Raw genomic sequence first — 25,352 nt, 5'->3', positions numbered from 1 at the left:
GTGGCTTGTCTTGTTGCAGAGCATGGGCTCTAGGTGCACAGGCTTCAGTAGTTGCAGCACGCGGGCTTCAGTAGTTGCAGCATGTGGGCTCAGTAGTTGTGGCACGTGGGCTCAGTAATTGTGGCTCGCGGACTATAGAGCGCAGCCTCGGTAATTGTGGTGCATGGGCTTAGTTACTCCACGGCATGTGGGATCTTCCCGGACCAGGGATCAAACCCGTTACCCCTGCATTGGCAGGTAGACTCTTTTTTTTTTTTTTTTTTTAATAAATTTATTTATTTATTTTTGGCTGTGTTAGGTCTTAGTTTCTGTGCAAGGGCTTTCTCTAGTTGCGGTGAGCGGGGACCACTGTTCATTGCGGTGCTCGGGCCTCTCACTGTCGCGGCCTCTCTTGTTGCAGAGCACAGCTCCAGACACGCAGGCTCAGTAGTTGTGGCTCACGGGCCCAGTTGCTCCGCGGTATGTGGGATCTTCCCAGACCAGGGCTCGAACCCGTGTCCCCTGCATTGGCAGGCAGATTCTCAACCACTGCTGCCCCCAGGGAAGCCCGGCAGGTGGACTCTGAACCACTGTGCCACCAGGGAAGCCCGGAAACAAAGTTTTAAGATGTATTTGCTTTCACATGAAGTAGGCTTTTACTTAAAATGAAATGAAAGCTGAGTAAACACCAAATCTTTTGTTATGTGTGAATAAACACGTGTGAATGTGCTTGTAGTCAAAAATATATTGTTATATACACTCATAGCAGTTTTCCTTAGTCAGACCTTCAATCTTGACCTTTAAGTGTGAACACTGGAACTCTATATTGTGATCTTATAAAGTTGCCTATTTCTGAAAAAAATAGTAACTAGCAACAGAATTTATTAGGCCATATACATTAGGGATACATAATTATTCTTTCTTCCCATAGAATTGACTATTACCAATGTTAGAATTAACTAATCAGCAACAGAAAATCACCATACATTTTGAAGATTGAACATTTTGTTTCATTGAGGTGAGTAATGATAAAGTTACCTAGAAAAAACATGGATTTATCACAAAACTGATTCCCTGATCATCCTCTGTCCTCTGACTTATCCTGCTTCCCTCACTGCTTTTCTCCTCTGAGCAGTCCCTTAACAGTACAAAAGTACCCGAATCCCTGACTCAGGCTTTGCTGCTAGGTGCCTCTGTCTGAGTCAATCACTGATTAGGACAGGGACCATTTATTACTCATCTCTGCATCTCCACCACCTTGCACAGTTCTTGACACATTATAGGTGTTCTATAATGTTTGAATGAAAGGCCTTTCTAGGATGGTTTATTTTAGTGGTAAATTTCTTTTAATTTAGTATTGTCCAAGACATAATTGTGGAGGGTATAAATTAATCTTCCTTCATAGATATATACTTCCCTCTAGCTTCCTGGTGTGGTCTTTCCAGTAAGGGCCTCAGCTCTAGACCATCTCTGACTCCAATCTCAGACTTCTAAAATGTTTATTTCTTTGATTGCCTATTTTAAACTCAGTTTCTTTGGAAAGGTTTTGAATTCATAGAATATTAGAATGAGAGAAGCCTTACAGAATATCCAGAAAGGAAATTGTAAAAGAAAAAATCTCAGATGTTCAGGAAGCAAGAAGAAAAGAAACAATGAAAAGATCAGAGGTGTGGTTACATATAATGGGCTATCCTTTTTCTCCTGTGCTTTATAAATCCTATTCTGATGATCATAACAAAATTATAAATTATCAGATGTAACCATCTGGTACACAAGACAATGATATTTAAAAGTGAGGAAAGTAAAGGGACTTAAATGGAAGTGAAGTGTCCACACTTAAATAGGAGTGGTAAAAATGATGATACCAGTAAAGCATTATAAGCCACATGTGTATACTGTAATTCTCTGAGCAACACTATGAAAACTATGCAGAGAGATACAGTCAAAAACACTATAAATCAATCAAGCTGGAATCCTAAAAAATATTCAGTTAACCCACAGAAAGGCAAGAAAAGAGAAACAGAAGAATGAGTTCCAGGAGAAAGAAACAGAAAAAAATTTAATAAAAACGGAAGACTTAAGTTCTAGAGCATTGACACCTCAATGATACCAATCAAAATATACCAATCAAAAGACAAATTGGCAGAGTGGCTTAAAAAAATGACACAACCATGTGCTGTTTCAAATTCAATGACATAGTTAGGTTAAAAGTAAAAGACAGAAAAAGGTATACATGAAAATATTGACTTAAAAAATGCAGGATTGCAGTGGTTGAGAGCCTGCCTGCCAATTCAGGGGACATGGGTTCGAGCCCTGGTCTGGGAAGATCCCGCATGCCGCAGAGCAGCTGGGCCTGTGCACCACAGCTGCTGAGCCTGCGCTCTGGAGCCTGTGAGCCACAACTACTGAGGCTGTGTGCTACAATTGCTGAAGCCCACGTGCCTAGAGCCTGTGCTCTGCAACAAGAAAAGCCACCTCAATGAGAAGCCCACACACCGCAACAAAGAGTAGCCCCCACTTGCTGTAACTAGAGAAAGCCTGCCAGCAGCAACGAAGACCCATAGAAGGTAACTGGGTAAATTTGATTTCATCCAAATTTAAAACTTTTGCTATGTGAAAGTCTATGTCAAAAGGATGAAAAAAGCTACAGATTGGGAGGAAATATTTGCAGGCTGTTTATCAAGAGAAGACTAAAATGTAGCGTATGTAAGGAACTCTCAAAACTCAACAGTAAAATATAGTCTAAACAGAAAATGGAAAATCAACATGAAGAGGCATTTCAATGAAAAGGATATACAGATGGCTAATAAGCACATGGAAATATGTTCAGCATCAAAGAAACACAAATTAAAACCTCCGTGAGTTTTTACTGCACAGCTATCAGAAGGGCAAAAGCAAAAAAAAAATAGTGACCATACCAAGTGCTTGAGAGAATGTGGAGAAACTAGGTCTGTCACTGGTGGAAATGTAAAATGGTACAGCCTCTTTGGAAAATAAATAGGCAGTTTCTTATAAAATTAGACATGCAATTGCCATATGATCCAGTAATTATACTCCTAGGCATTTATCCCAGAGAAATGAAAACTTATGGTCACTTAAACTCCTGTACAATGTTCATAGCAGCTTTCTTTGGAATAGCCGACAGCTGAAATGACCCCCAATGCCCTTCAACAGATAAATGGTTAAACAAACTGTGGTACATGTATATCGTGGACTACTACTCAGCAATAAAAAGAAAGGACCTGATTCATACAACAAATTGGGTGAATCTCCAGGGAATTACGCTGAGTGAAAAACAGCCAATCACCAAAAGTTACATACCTTGATTCCATTTATAGAGCATTTAAAAAAATTGAAGTGTAGTTGATGTACAATATTATGTTACAGATGTATGATATAGTGATTCAAAATTTTAAAGGTTATATTCCATTTATAGTTATTATAAACTATTGGCTATATTCTCTGTGTTATACAATATATCCTTGTAGTTTATTATATACATAATAGTTTGTACCTCTTAATCCCCTACCCCTATATTGCCCCTCTCCCCTGCGCTCTTGCCACTGGTAACCAATAGCTTGTTCTCTATATCTGTAAGTCTGCTTCTTTTTTGTTATAGTTACTAGTTGGTTGTATTTTTTAGATTCCACATATAAGTGATATCATAGAGTTTTTGTCTTTCTCTGTCTGACTTATTTCACTTAGCGTAATACCCTCCAAGTTATAGCATTTTTTAAGTGACAAAATTTTAGAAATGTAGGACAGATTAGTGGATATCAGAGGTTAGGAACAAGGGAAGGTTGGAGGTGGGAGGGAGATGAATGTGGTTACAAAAGGGCAACAGGAGGGATTCTTATGGTGATGGAACTCAGTATCTTGGCTAGGTGGTACATACAGGAAGCTACACATATGATAAAATTGTATACTACCAAATCCACACACACATACCTGAGTACAAATAAAATGGGAAAATTGAATAATATTGGTGGATTGTATCAATATTGATATTCTGATTAGGATATTATACTATAATGGTATTACAGTACCATGCTACCATTGGGGGAAACTGGAAAACGTGTACAAGGGATCTTTCTGTATTACATCTCTTAACTGCATGTGAATCTACAATTTTCTCAAGTGAAAAATCAATAATTAATAAAAAGGTATCTCAATAATAAGCCAGAAGAAATTCAAAGAATGGCAACTTTAATTATAAATTTAAATATTTTTGTTTAAAGTCTTATTCAGTATAAGGGCAGTATTAATGTCTAATTTATTAATTGCCTATAGAGTTCATTTTTCACGTGGGAACTTTATGTTCACACTTTGTTATAAGATAGTTATTCATGTACAGCCAGTTCTCAGATATAAAATACATTGGAGGGGGGGACCTTCAAGATGGCGGAGGAGTAAGACATGGAGATCAGCTTCCTCCTCACAAATACATCAAAAATACATCTACAAGTGGGACAACTCCTGCAGAACACCGACTGAACGCTGGCAGAAGACCTCAGACTTCCCAAAAGGCAAGAAACTCCCCACGTACCTGGGTAGGGCAAAAGAAAAAAGAAAAAAAACAGAGACAAAAGAATAGGGTCGGGACCTGCACCAGTGGGAGGGAGCTGTGAAGGAGGAAAGGTTTCCACACACTAGGAAGCCCCTTCACTGGTGGAGATGGGGGGTAGTGGGGTGGGGGGAAGCTTCAGAGCCACAGAGGAGAGTGCAGCCACAGGGGTGCGGAGTGCAAAGCGGAGAGATTCCCGCACAGAGGCTCGGCGCCGACCAGCACTCACCAGCCTGAGAGGCTTGTCTGCTCACCCACTGGGACGGGTGGGGTCTGGGAGCAGAGGCTCGGGCTTCGGAGGTCAGATCCCAGGGAGAGGACTGGGGTTGGCTGCGTGAAGGCAGCCTGAGGGGGCCAGTGCGCCACAGCTAGCTGGGAGGGAGTCCGGGAAAAAGTCTGGAGCTGCCGAAGAGGCAAGAGACCATTGTTTCGGGGTGCACGAGGAGAGGGGATTCCTTTCCTGTGTGCCCACAGAAGGCAGAGCACTGCCTACGCAAGCTCCAGAGATGGGTGCGAGCCCTGGCTATCAGCTCAGACTCCAGATATGGACATGAAACGCTAATGCTGCTGCAGCAGCAACCAAGAATCCTCTGTGCAATCACAGGTCACTATCCACACAACCCCTCCCACTCCCTGGGAACCTATGCAGCCCGCCACTGCTAGGGTCCCGTGATCCAGGGACAGCTTCCCCAGGAGAACACATGGCACACCTCAGGCTGTTGCAATGTCATGCTGGCCTCTGCCGCTGCAGGCTCACCCCTATTCCAATTATGACTACTGTACCCCTCCCCACCCCCAGCCTGAGAGAGCAAGAGTGCCCTAATCAGCCGCTGCTTTAACCCCCTCCTGTCTGGGCGGGGAACACATGCCTGAGGGTGACCTACACGCACAGGCGGGTCCAAATCCAAAGCTGAACCCCAGGAGCTATGCAAACAAAGAAGAGAAGGGGAAATCTCTCTATGCAGCCTCAGGAGCAGCGGATTAAATCCCCACAATCAACTTGATGTACCCTGCATCTGTGGAATACCTGAATAGACAATGAATCAACCTAAAATTGAGGCGGTGGACTTTGGGAGCAACTGTAGACTTGGGGTTTGCTGTCTGTGACTAATTTGTTTTTGATTTTTATGTTTATCTTAGTTTAGTTTTTAACGTTTGTTATCATTCGTGGATTTGTTTATTGGTTTGGTTGCTCTCTTTGTTTTTTATTATTATTTTTTTAATTTTAGTAATTTATTATTTATTAAAAAAAATTTTTGTTGTTATTATTTTTTTCTTTCTTTTTTTTCTCCCTTTTCTTCTGAGCCATGTGGCTGACAGGATCTTGGTGCTCCAGGCTGGTGTCAGGCCTGAGCCTCCGAGGTGGGAAAGCTGAGTTCAGGACATTGGTCCACCAGAGACCTCTTGGCCCATGTAATATCAATCGATGAGAGCTCTCCCAGAGATCTCCATCTCAATGTTAAGACCCAGCTCCACCCAAAGGCCAGCAAGCTCCAGTGCTGCACACCCCATACCAAACAACTAGCAAGACAGGAACACAACCCTACCCATTAGCAGAGAGGCTGCCTAAAATCATATTAAGTTCACAGACACCCCAAAACACACCACCTGACACGGCCCTGCCTACCAGAAAGACAAGATACAGCCCCACCCACCAGAACACAGGCACCAGTTCCCTCTACTAGGAAGCCTACACAAGACACTGAACCATCCTCACCCACTGGGGGCAGACACCAAAAACAACTGGAACTATGAATCTGCAGCCTGCAAAAGAGACCCCAAACACAGTAAGTTAAACAAAATGAGAAGACAGAGAAATATGCAGCAGATGAAGGAGCAAGGTAAAAACACACCAGACCAGACAAATGAAGAGGAAATAGGCAATCTACCTGAAAAAAATTCAGAGTAATGATAGTAAAGATGATCCAAAATCTTGGAAATAGGATTAAGAGAATACAAGAAATGTTTAACAAGAACCAAGAAGAACCAAAGAGCAAACAAATGATGATGAACAACACAATAAATGAAATTAAAAATTGTCTACAAGGAATCAATAGCAGCATAACTGAGGCAGAAGAATGGATAAGTGACCTGGAAGATAAAATAGTGGAAATAACTACTGCAGAGCAGAATAAAGAAAAAAGAATGAAAAGAATTGAGGACAGTTTCAGAGACCTCTGGGACAAGATTAAATGCACCAACATTCGAATTATAGGGGTCACAGAAGAAGATGAGAAAATAGAAAGGGTCTGAGAAAATATTTGAAAAGATTATAGTTGAAAACTTCCCTAACATGGGAAAGGAAATAGTCAATCAGGTCCGGGAAGCGCAGAGAGTCTCATACAGGATAAATCCAAGGAGAAACATGCCAAGACACATATTAACCAAACTATCAAAAATTAAATACTAAGAAAAAATATTAAAAGCAGCAAGGGAAAAGTAACAAATAACATACAAGGGAATCTCCAAAGGTTAACAGCTGATCTTTCAGCAGAAACTCTGCAAGCCAGAAGGGAGTGGCAGTATATATTTAAAGTGATGAAAGGGAAAAACCTACAACCAATATTACTCTACCCAGCAAGGATCTCCTTCAGATTTGATGGAGAAATTAAAACCTTTACAGATAAGCAAAAGTTAAGAGAATTCAGCACCACCAAACCAGCCTTACAACAAATGCTAAAGGAACTTCTCTAGGCAGGAAACACAAGAGAAGGAAAAGACCTACAATAAGAAACCCAAAACAATTAAGAAAATGGTAATAGGAACGTACATATCAATAATTACCTTAAGTGTAAACGGATTCAATGCTCCAACCAAAAAACATAGACTGGCTGAATGGATACAAAAACAAGACCTGTATATGTGCTGTCTACAAGAGACCCACTTCAGACCTAGAGACAAATGCAGACTGAAAGTGAGGGGGTGGAAAAAGATATTCCATGCAAATGGAAATCAAAAGAAAGCTGGAGTAGCAATTCTCATATCAGACAAAATAGACTTTAAAATAAAGACTATTACAAGAGACAAAGAAGGACACTACATAATGATCAAGGGATCAATCCAAGAAGAAGATATAACAATTGTACATATTTACACACCCAACATAGGAGCACCTCAATACATAAGGCAAATGCTAACAGCCATAAAAGGGAAACTTAACAGTGACACAATAATAGTAGGGGACTTTAACGCACCACTTTCACCAATTGACAGATCATCCAAAATAAAAATAAATAAGGAAACAGGCTTTAAATGACACATTAGACAAGATGAAAAAGAAATGAAGAAAACAATAGCAAAGATCAATAAAACCAAAACCTGTTTTTTTGAGAAGATAAACACAATTGATATAACATTAGCCAGACTCATCAAGAAAAATAGGGAGAAGACTCAAATCAATAGAAATAGAAATGAAAAAGGAGAAGTAGCAACTGACACTGCAGAAATACAAAGGATCATGAAAGATTACTACAAGGTACTATATGCCAATAAAATGGACAACCTGGAAGAAATGGACAAATTCTTAGAAAAGCACAGCCTTCTGAGACTGAACCAGGAAGAAATAGAAAATATAAACAGACCAATCACAAGCATGAAATTCAGACTGTGATTAAAAATCTTCCAACAAACAAAAACCCAGGACCAGATGGCTTCACAGGCGAATTGTATCAAACATTTAGAGAAGAGCTAACACCTATCCTTCTCAAACTCTTCCAAAATATAGCAGAGGGAGGAACGCTCCCAAACTCATTCTATAAGGCCACCATCACCCTGATACCAAAACCAGACAAAGATGTCACCAAAAAAGGAAACTACAGGCGAGTATCACTGATGAACATAGATGTAAAAATCCTCAACAAAATACTAAGAAACAGAATCCAACAGCACATTAGAAGGATCATACACCATGATCAAGTGGGGTTTATTCCAGGAATGCAAGGATTCTTCAATATATGCAAATCAATCAATGTGATACACCATATTAACAAAATGAAGGAGAAAAACCATATGATCATCTCAGTAGATGCAGAGAAAGCTTTTGAGAAAATTCAACACCCATTTATGATAAAACCCTGCAGAAAGTAGGCATAGAGGGAACTTTCCTCAACATAATAAAGGCCATATATGACAAACCCACAGCCAACATTGTCCTCAATGGTGAAAAATTGAAACCATTTCCTCTAAGATCAGGAACAAGACAAGGTTGCCCACTCTCACCACTATTATTCAACATAGTTTTGGAAGTGTTAGCCACAGCAATCAGAGAAGAAAAGGAAATAAAAGGAATCCAAATCGGAAAAGAAGAAGTAAAGCTGTCACTGTTTGCAGATGACATGATACTATACATAGAGAATCCTAAAGATGCTACCAGAAAACTACTAGAGCTAATCAATGGATTTGGTAAAGTAGCAGGATACAAAATTAATGCACAGAAATCTCTTGCCTTCCTATACACTAATGATGAAGAATCTGAAAGTGAAATTAAGAAAACACTCCCGTTTACCATTGCAACAAAAAGAATAAAATATCTAGGAATAAACCTACCTAAGGAGACAAAAGACCCATATGCAGAAAATTATAAGACACTGATGAAAAAAATTAAAGATGATACAAATAGATGGAGAGATATACCATGTTCTTGGATTGGAAGAATCAACATTGTGAAAATGACTCTACTACCCAAAGCAATCTACAGATTCAATGCAATCCCTATCAAACCACCACTGGCATTTTTCACAGAACTAGAACAAAAAATTTCACAATTTGTATGGAAACACAAAAGACCCCGAATAGCCAAAACAATCTTGAGAAAGTAAAACGGAGCTGGAGGAATCAGACTCCTGGACTTCAGACAATACTACAAAGCTACAGTAATCAAGACAGTATTGTACTGGCACAAAAACAGAAATATAGATCAATGGAACAGGATAGAAAGCCCAGAGATAAATCCACACACACGGTCACCTTTTCTTTGATAAAGAAGGCAAGAATGTACAATGGAGGGAAGACAGCCTCTTCAGTATGTGGTGCTGGGAAAACTGGACAGCTACATGTAAAAGAATGAAATTAGAATACTTCCTAACACTATACATACAAATAAACTCAAAATGGATTAATGACCTAAATGTAAGGCCAGATACTTTCAAACTCTTAGAGGAAAACATAGGAAGAACACTCTCTGACATAAATCGCAGCAAGATCCTTTTTGACCCACCTCCTAGAGAAATGGAAATAAAAAGAAAAATAAACAAATGGGACCTAATGAAACTTAAAATCTTTTGCACAGCAAAGGAAACCATAAACAAAAAGACAACACTCAGAATGGGAGAAAATATTTGCAAATGAAGCAACTGACAAAGGATTAATCTCCAAAATACGCAAGCAGCTCATGCAGCTCAATATCAAAAAAATAAACAACCCAATCCAAAAATGGGCAGAAGACCTAAACAATCATTTCTCCAAAGAAGATGTGCAGATTGCCAACAAACACATGAAAGGATGCTCAACATCACTAATCATTAGAGAAATGTAAATCAAAACTACAATGAGGTATCACCTCACACTGGTCAGAATGGCCATCATCAAAAAATCTACAAACATTAAATGCTGGAGAGGGTGTGGAGAAAAGGGAACCCTTTTGCATTTTTGGTGGGAATGTACATTGATACAGCCACTATGGAGAACAGTATGGAGGTTCCTTAAAAAACTAAAAATAGAACTACCATATGACCCAGCAATCCCGCTACTGGGCACATACCCTGAGAAAACCATAATTCAAAAGGAGACATGTACCACAATGTGCATTGCAACACTATTTACAATAGCCAGGACATGGAAGCAACCTAAGTGTCCATCGACAGATGAATGGATAAAGAAGATGTGGCAAATATATGCAATGGAATATTACTCAGCTATAAAAAGAAACGAAATTGAGCTATTTGTAATGAGGAGGATGGACCTAGAGTCCGTCATACAGAGTGAAGTAAGTCAGAAAGAGAAAAAGAAATACCATATGCTAACACATATATATGGAATCTGAAAAAAAAATGTTTGTGATGAATCTAGGGACAGGACAGGAATAAAGACACAGATGTAGAGAATGGACTTGAAGACACGGGGAGGGGGAAGTTAAGCTGGGATGAAGTGAGAAAGTAGCATTGACATATATACACTACTAAATGTAAAATAGATAGCTAGTGGGAAGCAGCTGCATAGCACAGGGAGATCAGCTTGGTGCTTTGTGACCACCTAGAGGGCTGGGATAGGGAGGGTAGGAGGGAGAGGCAAGAAGGAGTGGATATGGGGATATATGTATACATATAGCTGATTCAGTTTGTTATACAGCAGAAACTAACACACCATTGTAAAGCAATTATACTCCAATAGAGATGTTAAAAAAAAAAAGACACATACACCCTAATATTCATTGCAGCACTGTTTATAATCGCCAAGTCATGGAAGCAACCTAAATGCCCATCGACAGACAAATGGATAAAGAAAATGTGGTACATATACACAATGGAATATTACTCAGCCATAAAAAAGGAACGATGTTGGGTCATTTGTAGTGTCATGGAAGGACCTAGAGACTATCATACAGAGTGAAGTAAGCCAGAAAGAGAAAAATAAATATCACTTATTAATGCATATGTGTGGAATCTAGAAAAATGGTACAGATGAACTGGTTTGCAAGGCAGAAATAGAGACACAGATGTAGAGAACACACGTATGGACACCAAGGGGGGAAAGCGGGGGTGGTTGGTGGTGGCGGTGGGATGAATTGTGAGATTGGGATTGACATATATACACTAATACATATAAAATACATAACTAATAAGAACCTGCTGTATAAAAAATAAATAAAATTCAAAAAAATAATAAAATATATTGGATATTTTTATAATTATAAAATTCCTTGATGAAATGGACCTGCTGATACTTTTTAAATGTGTGTCCTATTCTATTTTTTTTTCCTTCCTGACACCAACCAAATGTCCTACAACTTTATTCTGATATTAACTATATGTAATTAGTGTCAGTCTCCTCGGGTTTATGGACTCAGTCCCAAGATTTTCTCCACTTCAGACACCAGTTGCAAGTGAGGTGTGCAGGAGACCCACATTTCTGCATGGTTGAGTACAAATTCAGGGGTTCCTATGACCTCCCCTCAGGTTTGATATTTCACTAGGACAATTCACAGAACTCAGGAAAATTATAGCCAGATGGAAGAGATGCACAGGGAAAGGTATGGGGGGAAGGGGTGTGTGTGTGCAGAGCTTCCATGCCCCCTCAGACCACACCATCCTCCCAGCACCTCAATGTGTTCACCAACCCAGAAGCTCTCTAAACTACGTCATTTAGGGATTTTTATGGAGGTTCCATCATGCAGGCATGATTGATTAAATCGGCTGTTGGTGATAAAACTCAACCTCTAGCCTCTTTCCGCTCCCTGGAGTTCTGGGGGTGGGGCTGAAAGTTCCAGCCCTCTAATCACATGGTTGGTTCTTCTGGCAGCCAGCCCCCATCCTGAAGCTAAAATCATGGTTGCTCAAGTTGGACTGAGTTCAAGTCCCGCTTCACTTATCTGTATGTTATCTTGGGCAATCTGCTTAACCTCTGTGCCTCTCCGTAATTATAGTAGAAGTACCTACTTCATGAATAAACTAAGTACGTATAAAATGATTAGAACTGAGGACACATAGGAAGCATTCTATTGATGTTGGTGATTGTTACTTTTGACATGAAATACAGGAGATGCCCATAGCATTTGATAATTTATGTTTGAGTATATTACAGCTATAGTCAATACTGATTTGTAAATGATTTTTCCTGAATTGATAAAATGATTAATATCTTAATTTGGCTAATATTTTCTATGAAAAAATAAAATAATGGTTTAATATAACTAATATATTGAAGTATTCAAAACTACCAGTTCATATTTTTACACTAACGTGAATAGACTGATATTTTAATATCTGGTTTTTGGTAAGTCAGTAGTTACTAACAATGAAGTTAGTGGCTACGGATGTGATAATGAAATTAGTCATTGTGCAGCACTTAGGGTGTATTTCTTTTTCTTGAATTTATTAAAGACCGAAATCTTCAGACAAACCATATTGCAACATTTGTAAAGCTATTGACCCCAGGCCCATCATATGACCTAAAGATTGACTGAAGAGAATCTTTATATATCTTAATGGTATGTCCAATAACTGTAGTCAAACCAAGCATAAAATAACAGGTCCTTTTCTCTTTAAAGTTATATTAACTCAGGAATTGCCTTAATGCTAATTTCTCTTAGGATCATTGTAAGGATTACTACACTGAGACTAAGAATTTATATGAAATCCTGAGAGATTCATAGAGGCCTAGAAGTTGATTTTTAAAAAATTCTTAAGTTTAATTATTGATCAACATATATAAGTTTTTTTTTTTTTTTTAAGAGAGTGTCCCCTCAGCCCCGTTCAGTTTTTTTAGGACCTGGGACAAACCAAATTGTTCAGCTCTAACTCCCAACACTTTTATATGTGTGAAATCAGATTAAAATGAAGATGAAGTACAACCATAGAAGAGGAAAATAATAAAAAGGTCAATTCTGTTTGGTAGAGATGGCAGGCACACATTTTACACACTATATACTAGTACCTTGGGAGTTTTTTATGTATGTATAAAATAGAGCACATTTTTTCCCATCAGCCATCTCCCTGATTGATTACCTCGATATCTACTAATTGGAAGAAAATAGGAGAAAGTGATGCAACTTGCTATGCTAGGAAGAGCTGTGTCTTGCAAGAGAAAATTGTACTCAACTTCTAATGAACAACTTATAGAGCAGCAGTATGCTTATGGACCACACATGGAGAACAGCTCCAAATGGCACTACTCAGTATAGTGACACATATTTTGGACCCAGATGAGGATGCAGTCCTCAAGGCTTTTATTGAGTAAGTTATACATTATATGTGTGAGCTGCCCAACAAGACAACTAGAGCCATTTAGTAGTGGGGTATTATAGGATAGAAGCTACCAGTTAAACTCAAGAGATCAGACTGCCTCAGTTCAAATACCCAGCTCTACTGTTTAGCAGCTGTGGGGCTTTGTGTAAGTTGCTTAACTTCTTACTGTCTCTGTATTCTCATCTGAAACATGGGAATAATAATAACTACCTAATGGAGTTATTATAAGGAGTTAAGTATTATTCTTAGAACAATGCCTAGTACTTAATAATCACTCAATAAATGCTGACTATTTTTAATTTTATTATTTGGCAATTTAGTAATAAATTTTGTAGAGAATTCAAGAAAAAAAACTTTCCTATTTGATTTCTACTTTGTAGTGATTAGTACTGTTAACATATTTCAGGAGTCCTTGCCCTTTGGTACCTGTTTTCTATGTTTATCATTACATTATTTAAAAGCATGGAATTTGAAATATTTTGTAATCCATATAATTTTTAGGTATGGTCATGTCTGACTACATCAGGGAGAATGTTTATCAATAATCATAACTCTGTAAAAATCCAATTTACCTCATTGTGTTCCTCATTAATGTATCCTGGAAGACTGAAAGATGGTAAATAGGAACCAGATGCTATGAATCTTTAACATATAGCTTCAAAGCCATTGCAGATTTTTTAACCTAAATACAATCACAAATATTTAGCTCACCAGAGCCACTGTAATGGAAGGATACATAAGTTAGAAAGCACAGAAATAAGGCCATATTTACATTCTAACACAATTCTAGTGTTTAAATCCATGCTGAAAGCCAGCTTGTGGAAATACAGTGAAAAATTGGTTGATTTGTACTTCATATTTTTATTTCAAAACTTGCATGCTTAGATAAAGAACATTCAGTGTAATTAAAATTTTTGTTAAGTTCAATCCGGGAGCATTTGAAGTTATAGTTTACAAAGTACAAATTTGAAAATTAAATTTTGGACTTTAGTGCTAACATATTGTAAACAACTGTACCTTTCCCACAGCCCCCAACACCAGTCCCAATATTGGATATCATAGTGGTCAAGAGTCCAAACAGAAAGGACAGGCTGCATGAGTTCAAATCCCAGCTCATATCCCTGCTGGCGGTGTGACTTTGACTTTGGGGAAATTATTTAGCCTCTCTGTGCCTCATTTTCCTCGTCTGTGAAACAAATTATGCTAGTACAGTACCCACTTCATAGGGTTTCTGTGAGGATTACAGAATGTATATATTCTGTATATATTGTATGTATATATATAAGGTGTCTCTCTATATAATAGACACACACATATATGCACAAGTGTGTATATATATGAGTGTGTGTGTCTCTATATATTATATGTATATAGAAAATATATAGCTGAAGAATTTCCATGTCCCTGTATTTGGCTTTCTCCTAAACCATTGTTACTCTTGCTGCCTTTCTCTAGGTATAAGGGGAGAGAAATCAGACTTTTCAATAACACCTTTACTCGCCTGGCCTGGGAAAAATAATGAAGCTGTTGAAATTTGTTTTTTTATAGCATTCCATCTCCCCTTCTGCACTCTTGTCTCTTTTCCAGTATTCAATATTCTCTTTTTAGCCACTCTTAAAAAATAATGCCTTTAAGCTGCCCACACTGGTTTTCTAAAGTCCATTTCTCTAGTGCTTTTCTTCTGTCTACCTTATCACAAAGTGTTAAAATAATAACTTCTTACCCTCTTGCCCCTTCCCATCAATTCAAAACTCTTTTTTCTTACGTGATCAGCACTTGGGACCACACCCACTGGCAAATACACGCTAAGGTGTGACCTACTAATAGCCTTACCTGTGGCTCCCTTCCTCTGATGGAAAAAAATCTGTGCCCCTGCACTGGAGTAGTGAAATTGGAATTTTGCATTTTGATTTGTATTAGTGGGTATGAGTGATTGGAGAGGTGGCTGACACCCTTGGGGTGAAGCTAACTGTAAAGAGAAGTAGATAGCCTCGGTGCTAATATTTAGTGAAAGTAAGTGTCATGGAAAGGTAAAGAGAAGAATCTAGAAACTAAGGTAGGTAAACATAAGCAGTCTTAGAGTCACTGTCTTTCATTCACTTACTTAGAGTACTATTTATTTCCTTTACAGCTCCTAAGCCACTATCTAAAATTGTCTTGTGTATTTGAATAACTTTGAGAAGGGGAGACATGAGAACACAGATATTGTGGGTCTTGTTCACCCACTGTATCTCCTAGGGTAGATGCTCAATAAATGCATGTTGACCACAAGAAATAGAAATGGGCCTATTTCCTTTTGACATCTTTTTGGCCTACTTGCCTCAACAGACATTTTTTTAAAAATTAAAAATTGAATTTTTGTGAATTTTAAATGAAAATTGATAATGAATAGAGAAGTTTTTAAAACCTATTCACACACAACTCTGCATTTTCAACTCTATTAAAATACACATATACACCAATTGCAGCGACATTATTCCTGGGGGCCTAGAGAGAACCTGTAGGGAATGCACAAAAGATGCTAACACAGCTTTAAGTGATAGCAAAGCCAGAGCAATACAAATGGGTTTTAACCAGTTTTCCTCTCTCAGAGGTGTTTCATTGACCTTCTCTGGGATAGCCAGGCCTAGGAAATACCCACAGCTCCTTTGAAGAGTACTCAGAATATAACCTCACAACAAGAGCCATTTTAGGGGGAAGTAGTTGGGCAATAATATTTAAATCAATCAATAAATAAATGATTTCAAGCAGTTGTAATGTAACCTGATAAGCACCTTTAATCAGTTCTCAACCAATGTGTTAAGTAACTTCTCATTATCCAGCTGCAGAGAAATTACATTAGAGCCTTTGTGCAAAAATAATCTCTGGATGTGAAGACCAAGAAAGTTTAGTAAAATATATTTGATGACTAAGTGATAATAATATTGAGGAAAACAATACTTTGTACTTGTCTCTAGAGGATTAACTTCAATTACATCTAGTACCATATTTGACATTTTTAGAATTTTTCTCTTTCTGTCTCCACATAAATGATCACTGATAATGATTAAAATAAATTAATTACATTTTTTAAATTTTGTTGAAGGCATAAAATAAATAGTAGATCAATAATATTTCTAATTTTACCCCAAGCTGAGTTCAAATTTTTAAACTTTGCTGAATTTCTATTTAAATAAAAATGTATGGAAGAATTATACATTCATTCTTTGGTCCCCTGATATTAAGGAGACCATTTTTGCTTGTGACTTTGTCTGGGTAGTTTCAGATTGTGTCAGTTGTCCCAGCATAATAATTCATAACACTGTCTTTGACTCTCAACAATATTGTGCTTTGATTGGTACAGCATATGTACATCCTACCTAGTAGAGAGAATTTGTTTGTGATGTGCTTTTATAATCTAAAAAATTCTGGAACTTTTCAGGCTGTGATTCACATGTAGTGGTGCAAATTGTGTCCAATCATAATAAACATCAGTTCTTCTGCCTGTTCATTCTTATCAATGCTGCTTTATGAGGCATTCCTCCAAATATTTTGCCACGTTCTTTAAAGTAGAAAGTATTACTCCTTTCTAACATGTTGTATTCAAAACATTCAAAAATGCAAGTCCACTTTTTCCCCTAACATATTAACATATCTAACATGTTAATATTTTCATTTGTGCAGTACTTAGGAGTTTGTGTTATTATTCAGTAGAGGAAAGATCTTTTGGAAGCTATAGCTTCATTAGGCAGCTTCATCCTCAGGTAAACTCTTGGCTTCTGGAAGCATCATCCTGGATGTAGCATAATGTCTGCTATGCAGTAGGCACCTAATAGATATCTGTTAAATGAATGAATGAGTAGCAATGATAGTTTTCTAAACTTTAAATATATATTAATTTATTTTAAGTTAATGGCATTATTTTTCAAGTCATCCAAGCTACAATGGGAATAATAAAATTCTTATTTGAAAAATAGCCAGTCACTAGTATCCACATTTATTTGGTTACACTAAAGGAGAATTAACTAAATTACCCCAAGTGAGATATTAACTGAGAAACTTTAACCCATATATATTTAAATATGAAGGAAGACAAAAACAATGTGGAGGGGAGAGTACCCATGAAATAATTGAATTTCTTGTCATGGTGAATGGTGGTCCCATGAATTTCTTCAGACTTGCTGTTGGAAGCTTATCAATAATTATTCTGGAGCCTCTTAAAAATGTACTTTCCATGTTATGTTACAAATTTCTTTCATGTTCAGAGAGATGGCTTGTGATTTCAGCCTAACATCAATTTAAAAAATACACCATATTACAGAGGAGGAAAGCTTGGGACATCAGTAGGCTGTGAACTTTTCGGCCGGTAATTTGAAAGCAGAGTTTGAGAACTGCACTTTAAGGAATGGGCTTTCCTCTTTGATCACGTTATTAATCTTTCAGGAATTTAATAACACTTAAGCCAATTTTACAATTAAACTAAGAGGTAGTCAATAATTACAATAAACTATAAGTGTCTGTAATAGCATGTGATGGGAAAAGAAAGGATCAGAGTGGATCAGAGTTTTAAAAGTTTTTAATTCTTCAAGTCAATTGGAAGAGAATTATTGGCATAAAAATGGGCTAATTCAGATGAATTACCAAAAGGTGACCGGCAAGCCACTATCAAATTAAAATGATTGTTTGAAGCCCACTAGTCCCTTGATGTTGCAACTGAATCCCATCAAAGCACTAAGCTCTATATCCTCTTTTCATTCCTAACCACATTTTTGTATACCTGGTGATTTTCCCCCTACCTTTCTCACTCCTTTCTCTTAGTTTCATCTACCTCTTTTAGTTGTTAAAAAAGAGTATCATTTTATGTCCTTTTTTAAGAAAAAAACAATCTATTGGAGATAAAAGCATAGTTGCTTCAAAGTTCAATAACTACATATTGAAATTGCTGGAATAAGTAAAAAATTGCCCTTACTAGGGGACCAAACCCCTCTCCCACTGTAACAGGAGAGACGACAGAAAACATGCATGTTGATGCAGCTAAGTTTGTAGGTCTGATGGCAGAAAATTGAGAGGATGCTGTTGGCTTTAATTTTTGTTGTGTAATGCTAAGGTTATTATATTGAGCAAGGGTATAGCCAGAGTTTTGAGATGAGTGGAGATTTTTTTGAAAAGGCTGCATGAGGACTGGAAAGAGAGCATTTGCTAGTGATACCTAGAAGTGTCCTAGACAGCAGAGTGAGCTGTTGATATTGGAGGCCACAGATATTTAGTGACACTGACATGCATTACTTATTTTCTCTAGCAAGGTACAGCTTTGCAGGTTTAGAAGGAAGACATTCAGTTTAAATCAGTGAGGGTGTATTATAGGGATAAGCGAGGGAGTTGAGGACATAGTAAGAGCAATTGATACGGTGCACTATGGAGTTGAATATGAGAGGAGATAAAGTAGAGATATGATTAGTGTATTTGACAGGGAGAAAGTAGAAGCATTAGAAATTGGGTACCTGGGCTTCCCTGGTGGTGCAGTGGTTAGGAATCCGCCTGCCAATGCAGGGGACACGGGTTCGTGCCCTGGTCCGGGAAGATCCCACATGCCGCGGAGCGGCTAGGCCCGTGAGCCACAACTACTGAGCCTGCGCGTCTGGAGCCTGTGCTCCGCAACGGGAGAGGCCGCGACAGTGAGAGGCCCGCGCACTGCGATGAAGAGTGGCCCCCGCTCTCCGCAACTGGAGAAAGCCCTCGCACAGAAACGAAGACCCAACACAGCCAAAAATAAATAAACAAACAAACAAACAAATAAATAAATAAATAAATTTATTAAAAAAAAAAAAGAAATTGGGTACCTTACTAAGATCTAAGACCTGGTGCAAGGGGGAGAAAAGCTGAGTTATAGAGCTAGGATAATGGACAGGTATGGTTGTTTGAGTTTCAGAGTTTGGCAGTGGACCAGTTGCAGGTTATGAAAAGAACCAGGATACAGAAAAAAGAGTTGGATGGTAAAGTGGAGTAGAAGTGAGGTTCACTGAAGATGAGGAAGCATGAGAGATTAAGCTTGTGCTTTTGGACTTTGAAGATACTGAAGGTGATATTAGCAATTGGTATACAGGAAATAATGCTGAGAAGCACGAAGCCTTGCGTGAATGTGGGGCAATGGCTAAGAGATTGATAGATAAATAGTAACAAGGAGATTTGGAGGGTAGAAAGCTGGAATGCAGCATAAGCCTTTAAAGATCAAAGGTTCTCATGGAATTCTGTAGGCATAAAGATCTAGAGGCATCATTGAGGATCTGGGATTATGATAACTAGTCATCTTGACTCTAACGTAAAACAGAATATGAGGAAATGAGCGGATTTTACCCATGAGTTCTATATGGGAAAACCAGGTTTGAATCAAGGCAAGGACATAGAGAAGATATTCAGTGAAAATGTTCAGAATGCATGTCTCTTTGTTCTTCATGAAATACTTTTTTGGGACTACTCTGTTTTTAGAGGAAGGAAAACCAATGTTTGGTCAGATGAGAGGAATTACAGAAATGTATGGAGATATGAATTTAAGAGAGAGAAAATGACCGACGAAGGTTACACCTTGGGTGGAAAGATAACAGGACTGAGAGAGGCATGCTGACTTAGCATGCATCAGATTTCCTGCCCTGGTGAATGGGAGTGTGAGACCCTCAGCTTGCTCAGAACAGTCACCGATCGCCTAGTTTGGCATTTAAGCTAGGTTTTGACGAAGTGAGTAGGACTTTGCTTAGAAAAAAAGCATGGGAAGCTGTAACAGGCAGAAGGAATAGCACACACCAAGAAATACAACTATGAAAGTACTTTACAAGTAAAGTGAATGCTGTAAAGGTCAGTATGGACAGAGCCACAGCATACGTGGGCAGGAGTAGTAGACCATAAGGCTCGATTGTAAAGGAGTAAAAAAGTTTTATCAATACTGGTGATTAAATAAAAACTATTTTTGTCTTTCTCATCTCTGTAACCTCACTTCCTAGCATAGTTACTAACACATAGAAAGCACTCTGTTACTATTTGTTGAACAAATACATTTGCAGTTACCTAAAGCTTTGAGGAATCAACACATTTGAATTAGATTTCAAAAAAAATTGAGAACAGACTGGAATGGGCCAAAAACATTGAGGTGTAATTTAATATCGGGACCAATATACAATTTTAGCCTCATGTTCAATAAGTCAACCAGCTAAGTGCAGAATGGTGTGGTGGTGTGGTGGTAAGCCGAGCTGAAGAGCACTTTAGGACTGGAAAATGTAGGGGCTTTAACTGACCATAGCCAAATATGTGTCCACACTGCCATACAAAGGACCCAAATCATGGATCCCCAAATATATGTCACTCACTAGAAGTTACAAAAGCAAAGTGGGTAAGAGCCCAGAAACCTACAAGTTAGTCCATACCTGGAGCATCGTTTTGAGTTCTGAGCACATAATTTTATGATTCATATAGTGTAAGAACTATAGTTAGTGAGCGTTGGGATGGACCAAGGCAGAAAGAGATACAGGCTTTCTACTCCTTGCCTGCCTCCCCATCTCCATTCTAGGCAACCACGAGTTTGGGGGTCTCACTGGAGAGCTGCCAACAGATCTTTGAAGACAGTATGAAAGAAGCACATGTTGACTTTTAAAGCTCTTTAAAAGTTCTTTATTTAATCTTCTATGTGTTCACTCTGTTTTGAGTACTTAGTATGTTTAATTGTATCATGTGACACAACCAGAGAGAAATAAGCCTATCTAAAACATTGTTCTGGGAGGGGCATTCCTTAACTCATTTTATCTCCTCTGAGCACCAAAATGTTGACTTTTACCAGCTAGCTGGGGTATATTTAGCAGCATACCTTAGAGTTAGTTCACTTGGTCCTGTTCTCTATCAGCATTTTTTCTGATTACCTTCTCTGACACATTAGGGAGGGCTATATTTTGATCTGCCAAAAGAATCTACTGATTGTTTAAGAATTTTTTCCTTAAAATTTCCTCCTTTACCTTTACCTTTAATATGGAATTGTCAAAACATTGCCCAAGATGGTAGTGACATCACCATCACAGTAGCATAAGACATTCCTCGTTTTTGTCCCCCCCATAACAACAAAAATTTGGCATTTATTCATCCACAAATAAAACTGCCTCTGTGGGAGTTGTGGGATCCAGTACCATACGCCAAGGGACCTGGAAAGAGTCTCGCCCACCTGTGCATCGGGTAATAGACTGACAGACCTCAGTACCAGCTGTGGACCCTGCAGTAGCCTGTGAACCAGTTCCAGCCCTTTCGGCAGTGGTCCAGAGCACCTGGAGAACACTGACCTGGGCAGTTACCCATGGAGGGACAAGAGAGGCTTTGTGGAAGTCTAGGTTTCCAGAGAAGAAGTTGTAGCACTCTGCTGGAGAGAAAAACATATGAGTTTGGATGAATTGGAGTGGATAAGGAGAATAACTTGACTTTGCCCACATCACCCATCCCCCAGGTGGCACAGCTTAGGCCTAAATGAGATCCATTTGGCTTGAGATGTCTCCCATGGGAGAAGGGAGAACTGGTGAATGAATGTGAGGCTTCTTCAGCTGTGCGGGATGCTGCCAAAGAGACTCATTTCTCTCTTCCAGCATCCAGAGTCCTAAACCGAGAGCTTCGTGACTGGGAGGAAGAAGGAGATTGGGAAAGAGGCAGATATGATTCTGAGAGGGTATTAAAGGGATGTAGTTTCTGATGGCTGCACAGTGGACTTCATTAGGAAGCTTGCCCACGAGCCACTGGGGAAGCCTCATGTGTGAATTCCCCCAAATGGCCCATGGGTACCTGCAGTACCTGCGTGCCTTCGCCCACTTCCCCCTACTCTGCTGCTGGCTCCTTATGGTCACTCCAGAAAGCAGGGAGAGTGAGCTTTGGTAGGAGGCTAGTAAGCATGCACAGAAAGCAGGCCAGGTTCTGTGGGCCACAGGGAAACCACTAAAAGGTCCCATGGTAGGGCTACATTCAGGAAAACAAAGAGAGGCTATCAGCAAGCAGCCTCGTGCACTGTAGGACTGAGAGAAGACATACAAGCTTAAGAATTATGCCACAGTGGGAGCAAGAAGTATGGAGCAGGCATAGTCATACAAGGTCTGAGAAAGCCTCAAAATGTCTACCAGGACTGATGGAAGATATTGTTACACTGAAGTCAGTTAATAAAGATTGGAGGAGGTGACTGCTAACTCAAATGTGAAGACAGCAATACAGAACTCCAGGGAACAGGAAAAATCAAGGAAACATTATGAAAGATCACAGTAATCTTCCCGTAACTGAAGCCAAAGACGTGGAGAGCTATGATTTACCCAATAAAGAATTCTAAAAAGTTGTTTTAAGGAAACTCAATGAACTACAATAAAACACAGAGAGACAATTCAATGAAACCATTAACACAATGAGAAATTTAACAAAGAGATAGAAGTCCTAAAAGGAACCAAACAGCAATTTTGGAGCTGAAGAATTTGGTGAATGAAATAAAAAATGCAATAGAAAGCATCAACCACAGAATAGACCAAATAGAAAAAGAATCTGTGCATTAGAAGATAGGAATTTTGAAAATACCCAGTCAGAGGAAAACAAAGGAAATGATTACCAAGGGGAAAGAGGGGGAGGGATAAATTGGGAGACTGGGATTAACTTATACACATTACTATATATAAAATAGATAACTAATAAGAACCTACTGTATAGCACAGGGAACTCTACTCAGTACTCTGTAACGACCTATATGGGAAAAGAATCCAAAAAAGAGTGGATATGATTCACTTTGCTGTACAGCAGAAACTAACACAACATTGTAAATCAACTATACACCAATAAAAATTAATTTAAAAATACTGCTGCATTCTTTTAGGGGCATGTGTTTTCTCACTACAAGCAGATATTATCACATAGTAAATGCTTATCTTCAGATGCCCCGCTTTAATATTTATTAGGTGTGTAACTGGGGCAATTACATAACCTCAGCTTCTTAAACTATAAAATGAGGATAAGTAGTAATGACCTATTTCAAGCATTATTATTCAATAATTTAGAATATTACCTAGTACACATGAAGTATCAGTAAATTTATTAAGAGTGTATTCTGAAATGTATCTTCATTTTCATATGACAGCCCTATTGTTCAAGAGCAATAAGATACCTCCCTACTCAAATCAAAGTTTTTAACAGAAAAAAAAAAAAAAAAGAAATGAAAAAGTAACCTATGGAATGGAAGAAATTATTTGCAAACCATATATGTGATAAAAGGGTAACTCATACAACTCAATAACAAAAACAATCTGAATAAAAATTGGGCAGAGGATCTGAATAGACATTTTTCTAAAAACATACAGATGGCTAAAAGGTGCATGAAAAGGTGCTCAACATCACTAACATCAGGGAAATGCAAATTAAAACCACAGTGAGATAGCACCTCAAACCTGTCTTATCCAAAAGACAAGAAATAACAAGTGTTGGCAAGGATACAGAACAAAGGGAACCTTTGTACACTGTTGATGAGAAAGTAAATTGATGCATTTATGGAAAATAGTATAAAGGTTCTACAAAAAATTAAAAATAGAAGTATCATATGATTCAGAAGTCCCACTTCTGGGTATATAGCCAAAGGAAATGAAAACAGAATCCCAATGAAGTATCTACACTCCCATGTTTATTGCAGCATTATTCACAATAGCCAAAATATGGAAACAACCTAAGTGTCCATCAAGGACAAATGGTTAAAGAATTTGTGGTATATACATATGTAATGGAATATTATTCAGCCTTGTGAAAGAAGGAAATTCTGCCATTTGGGACAACGTGGATGCAGCTGAAGGCATTATGCTAAGTGAAATGTCAGACATGAAAGATAAATAAGTGTATGATATCACTTATATGTGGAATTTTAAAAAGCCAAACTTGTGGAAACAGAGAGTAGAATGGTGGTTACCAGGGCCTGAGAGCTGTGGGAAATGGAGGGATGTTGGCCAAAGGGTAGAAATTTCCAGTTAGAAGATGCATAAATTTGAGGGATCTGGTGTACAGCATGGTGTCTATAGTTAACAGTACTGTATTATATACTTGAAAAATGAGAGAGTATATCTGACATGTATTCCTCACAAAAAGGAAATGGTAATTATGTGATGTGATGGTGGTGTTAGTTTATGCTACAGTGGTAATCATTTTGCAATATGTAAGTGTATCAAATGAACACCTGGTGCATTTTAAATGTACACAATGTTATATGTCAATTACATCCCAATAAATGTGGGAAAAAGTTTCCCATGGATCATCATTAAACATTCCCTACAAGCAGTAGCTCAGCTATAATACACCTTCACCAAATTATGCCCCACTAGTGTACAAGTTCAAGGTACTGAGGTCAGCCTTGTATGTGAGAAGATGAGACCTTAATGATTCATATCTACGCACGCATAAGTGGTTGTGCTAGCAGAAAACACCCAAGTCATATAAACTTTCAGAAAAGTGACTTTAAAGATAGTAGACACATTTTTAAAAATTAAAACTGTGGTTAAGAAGACTTTATGATGGTTCTTAAAAAACTATAAATTATGTTCTAACTTATTCTACAAATAATTTAAGGTACCTTATAGCAAGCAGATATAATTTAGAAACAAAAAAGAAAATGAAGAAAAAATAAAGATATATGGAGCTAGGGTTATGACGTCTATGAAAACACATACCACAGTGTGCCATGCTTGTGAATAGTGGGCCACCAATTTAAGTTTTTTATCAGTCAGTGAAAAAAGGAGAAGCAGACTCACAGACATAGAGAACAAACTAGTGGTTGCCAGTGTGGAAGGGGGAGGGGCAATATAGGCGTGGGGGAGTGCGAGGTACAAACTATTGGGTGT

The 25,352-nt window shown here is 38.3% G+C and overlaps 1 protein-coding gene across 2 annotated transcripts in view; it reads left to right on the top strand.

Moving 5' to 3' along the window:
• The window catches only part of CFAP299 (cilia and flagella associated protein 299), a 609,967-nt gene that overhangs the window by 151,918 nt on the left and 432,697 nt on the right, over positions 1-25,352 (top strand). The gene's annotated exons all lie outside the window — the stretch shown is intronic.

Source organism: Balaenoptera physalus (assembly GCF_965194825.1).
Source record: "Balaenoptera physalus genome assembly, chromosome: 5".
NCBI lineage: Eukaryota > Metazoa > Chordata > Mammalia > Artiodactyla > Balaenopteridae > Balaenoptera > Balaenoptera physalus.
Note: the sequence above shows the minus strand (reverse complement) of the source record. Positions and strands in the feature narration are given on the sequence as shown.